General features: G+C 28.0%; 1 pseudogene; it reads right to left on the reverse strand.

The window, feature by feature from the left end:
* Window positions 1–478: 478 nt before the first annotated feature.
* LOC124912951 lies at window positions 479–1,026 on the reverse strand (annotated as a pseudogene).
* Between the last annotated feature and the right edge of the window lie 4,367 nt (window positions 1,027–5,393).

A 5,393-nucleotide genomic window follows, 5' to 3' on the forward strand; every position in this document is an offset into this window, starting at 1 on the left:
TAAATTAATAAATTTCTCCGATTCCGACGTTATTAATTTAAAGAGTTTATATTGTATTCTTATACTAAATATATGAATTTCAAATTGAAGAATAAGTTGAATAACCTTCTAATTCAAAGAACCAGACATAAGAACAAATAAAGCAAACTAGTGTCAGACCTGAGATTTCGAGACCTGAGGCGAACACAAAACTTGGTGCCCTCAAAGCTTAATATTCATACATATATTTTTTTATCAATTTAAATATAATAGTATTTGTAACATGAATTTTAGAAATAAAATATCATCAAAATAATATGTCATAAGTAAATACTAAAAAAATAAAAAAGATCCAAATAAAATATAAAATTCATGTTCCGAACTAGTACATAGTCACTTGAATATTACTCGTCTCGCATTTTTTGAAGCGAAATTATTGATCAAGTTTGCATAATCAACTTTCTCAATAATTTTTTTCTCGATAGATAACATAGCTAACTCATTTAGTCTTTCTTGCAACATAGTTGATCGAAGATAAGTTTTAATCAACTTCAATTTGGAAAAACTCCTTTCCGCAAATGCAACAGTAACTGGTATAGTCATCAAAACTCGACATGCGATATATGAATTTGGATAACAACCATCCATTGTTTTCAAATAATTCAGCACATCAATCGCTCTTTTTGCTTCTCCGGGTAATGAATGTCTTAACAACTTTAGTTCTAGAAATAAATCTGATCCATCAACATCGGAGTGCCCATCATGTGTTAAAGAATTTTGAAGATTGACACATGATCTCAAGAGACCATCATCATCAATAGACTTCAACTTCTTCAAACTAAATAAACACCCAAATGTTTTTTCATATTTTTGAAATTTCTCAAACCGAGTTTGAAGTGAAGAAAGAGCTTGATCAATTATAAATGAGAAGTAATTAACTCGAAAAGATTCTTTAGGAGATTGAGTTATCTCTTCACTGTTGATATCATCAAATTGTCTCTTTCTCTGGATGATGCATTTTTCTCGGAAAATAGGTTCAATTCTCATTTCACTTGTAATATGTTCGGCTTCAACCAAGGCTTGATCAAATCTAGATTCTCTGCTCGGGGAAGGAGACGACCGAGTTTTCTGTTCCGATTCCGGCAAGCTGGAGGATCGACGACGGGCTTGAAGTTTGGGGGAAGTGTTTCTTTTTCTTTTTTCAGAATGCTTGTTCTTATTTTTTTTTTTCTTTTTCCTTGATTTTGTTGATAAATAGGAATCGTGCGATTCTTTTCTCCAAATAAGATAGTGTTTTTTATTTTTATTTTTTGGATACAAATTAAGTTATGGCTTATCATGGATATGTTATCAATTATTATTTATGGCTTTTTAAAAATAAGCCCATGAACATATCATTATAATTTTTTTTTGAAGATTTTGGTGCCCCAAAAATATTTGGGCCTGAGGCAATTGTCTAACTTATTACACAGCAGGTCCGGGCCTGAAGCAAACAATACTTGTAGTTTAGGTGTCTAAAAAAGAAACAAAAAGAGTGAAAAAAACATATGCCCAACAAAAAAAGATTAATTTTAATCTCTTTGAAAATGGTCCCTAACAAAAAAAAAAAGCATAAGTTCAAATAGTAATAAATTTGAAATAAACTCCATATAACTTATCAAATCACACAACATATTGATCAAATTTATAGATGCAAGAAAAATATACCACGCCTCGTTCTTTTTCCGCAACTCTAGTCCAAAATGTAGATTCAACCTGTTTGGATAAAATATGGAGCTCGTTCGTTGAGGAAATCGCCCAAGGTGCAATGTCAAAAATAGAACATTCAGTTCTTAACATGCATGGTTTTACATCCACATCTGGTTAATTTGATTAAAAAGAGAAGAAGAAAAAAAAAAAAAAGAAGTTATTCGAGATAAAGAACCCACCGAAGAAGTTAATTCAGAGATATATTACCATTCTAAACAAGATGACCTCTCACCATCCAACGTACCATAATTAAATAGTTGTTCTTTAATCCAAGCCAAACACAACATACCTCCCGTATCTAGTATGAAGCTAACATCAATCTAACTATAATCTTTTCAAAAATTCGTGCTACTATCACTTCATAATTTGGGGAAGATAGTAGTGGATCTATTTTTCATGGTCTTATTTGAAGTCCTAGAAATGAGGAAGAGTAGATTTTGGAATTGAATTTAAATTTGGAGGTCTTTTACAATTTTATTTTTTATAATTTATAATTATTTTCTAATATATATATATATATATATATATATATATATATATATATATATATATATATATATATATATATATATATATATATATATATATATATATATATATATATATATATATATATATATGTGATGAGTTACATTTGATATAATTTTTTCTAATATATTTATAAATTTTCAAGTAAAGACACATTTTACTTAGAATTTTGAATATAATTTTTTTTTTTATAGTTTGAATGATTTATGTACTCACCTCTTCTTCGTTACTCATTAATATAGAACCCAATTGAGTTAATTTAAAAATAAATATATTTCTCAAAGTTATAATTATTTTTAAAATATTCTATGAAATATTAAAAAATAAAAATCGTTTAAACACAACGAAATAAACATGTAATCAGAAAAAATAAAAGTATGAAGATAAGAGAGAAAAATAAAGATAATAAGCCAAAGACAAAAAATAATTAACGTATTCTTCAAAAAGGATGACGAACTCTCCAACCGACTCAACGAGTTTTCTATAACAAATCTCAAATAGTATCATGATAATGATATTATGAATAATACGCAACTATACAATCACTGAAAGTACTACAATGATTTTTTAAAGTCAATTAGTCCAACAAAAAATATTAGAGATATTAACTCAACGATTTAGACTCGTCATATATAGTACCTCGATCTAATCTTCCCAACAACTATTGAGAGATTTAGTCATTACCCAGTGAATTTTAGTCATATTTTAAAGAAGACCTCAAATATCCGTCACCCCATTACAATGCAAAGAAGATGAGATGTTGATTCAACCTCTATAAGACATACAACAACTAATCATAACAACTTTTTTTCATACATACATACTCCGTCCATCAAAATCACACCATGAATACCAATTCACCCAAAAAAAATATATCTTAGAAAGAATCTTGAATTTCAACAACTTCTCCCAAAAATAATAGTTTTTTTTTAATTAAAGAGCATGACACTCATATCTATACACTCTACTTTCATTCAAAATATATTTTAGATGGTATCGAGCACGTGACCTCTTGGTCTCTTAAGAGGACTCTTAACACCGGACTACCTTGATGGAATTTTCGCAACTCTAATTGTATAGAGGCAAATTCACGTGCAAACTTTAATAATACATATATAACATCATGTAGGATCGGTTTAACCTCCTTACTCTCCATAATGTCTTAAATTTATAATATTGTTTAACCTATAAAATTTTGTTGAGTTCTTTTAATTTTTTAATTGTTATTTAATTTTATTATTTATAAATTAATACTCTATGTTAATTTTAATTTAATTAATCACTTCTAAAAAAACATAAAAGAAATATATACGAGAAATATATAACATCCAATTTATTTTTATGCACTTTTAGTTATAAAATTTTTACTATCTTATATTACCTATTGTCCTCTTCGACCATCACACTAGAGTAATTGAACTCCTTCCCTCACACGAGTACGCTTTTATTCGACGTCTCTTAAAACAAATTGTCGGAATCCCTCTTTCCAACGTCAAGATCTATCTCGTCAATGCAAAAATCGATGAAATCGTTGCCGCCCCGATGTTCGCCGAAAAGTTCTGGTCACTTGTAAGTCGAAATTGTTTGTCGCTGCTACAAAGAATGACTCATTCTTCGTTGTGTAGTGGAGAAAGTCAGATTTATTTGGTATTTTCTAATATTTAAAAGTTCTCTACTCACACACATTTGACGGATCTATGTTACGGGTGTAGTGAGCTCAAGCCGGTCAAATTAACTATTCTCTAATTTTTCAATTCTATTTCACTATTTTATGAAATATTTACTTAGGTTTTCCCTTTCATTTTCTAAGTCCACAATAATTTGTTTTTAAGTAGCTAACCTTTATATTTTTTATCCATCCCTGCTCACACAATGTTTTACATGTTTTGAACATTTCTGAAAATATTATGCTTGTTGTCTTTTTTTTAATTTTACTTAAATATTTATCTTATTAAAATCAGAATACGGAGATGGTGCTCTTTTTTATAACACTGTTTTCGATTCTCTTTTAGAGTGAGACCCCGCAAACACACTTTACCATTTAACCATGCGTAAAATCTTATCACCTAACGAGCTCGAATCCAAGCCTCAGGGAGGCTGTGAATATCCACCTCTTGTTATTGTTAGGCTAAAAATGGAACACAAAGATAGTGATTTGTAAAAGACTGTTTAAGAATGTACTCGCGTTATTAAAGTATAAAGAAAGAAAAATAATTTCAAAAATTGGTTTAAATTTATCTGAGTCTCTTATTATTTTACTAATCATATTATAAATTATCTTATAAATAAAATACAATATTGTAAGCATTTTGATTTCATTCAATAATAAAAATATGTTTTCATTTTAAAACTCAATCAAATAGGTTTTAGTCATGTATCTATATATGTTTTATATTATCAATTCTTATACTAAACTGGGTATGAAAATATAATTGGATCGATTTGTTTTAGATTACACATTTCAGCCAAATTTCTTTTAAAAAATCTCAAAATAAAAAATCTCATTTTATTTGATAATTATAAAGTTGTGTATATACACTTGATTATGATATTCAAATTTGTGAGATAAAATTTTGTTTAATTTTTAAAAAAATATATGTGTAGAAGGATTTTAAGTTGGATCATAATCGGGATGAATCTTACACAAATCATGAAATTTTGATTTAATTTTCTGTTTGTCTACTTATTAAATTTCGTTTGATCTGAATTAGGCTTAAATTCTCCTACCAATTCTTACCCTCTCCTATGGATCTAAAATAAAAACTAATATTAATTTTAAGAGGTTTTAAAAGTAACTATAATATATTAATAAAAAAAAGCTGTTTGTAAATTAAGGGTATGATATAAATAATTTAATGGGAGCATAATAGACTGTAACATGTTATACTATTTGATATTTTAATTTAATTACCCATATATCAATATTAGTGAGATATATAAAATTGTGAAGTTGGTTGGATTATCCCCCGCTTCTTCCTCTTATCCATTGTCAAAGTTTTGTTTTTTCTCAAAAGAACACATGAAATGACCTCCCTCAAACAAAAGGAACCTAAGTTTTACATATGATTGATCAATGTTTCTTGTCTTTGTTTGTTTTCTCTTCCCATAGCTTCTAGTTTCTTGATCAATTAACAATA

Source organism: Impatiens glandulifera, chromosome 8 (assembly GCF_907164915.1).
Source record: "Impatiens glandulifera chromosome 8, dImpGla2.1, whole genome shotgun sequence".
NCBI classification, from domain to species: domain Eukaryota; kingdom Viridiplantae; phylum Streptophyta; class Magnoliopsida; order Ericales; family Balsaminaceae; genus Impatiens; species Impatiens glandulifera.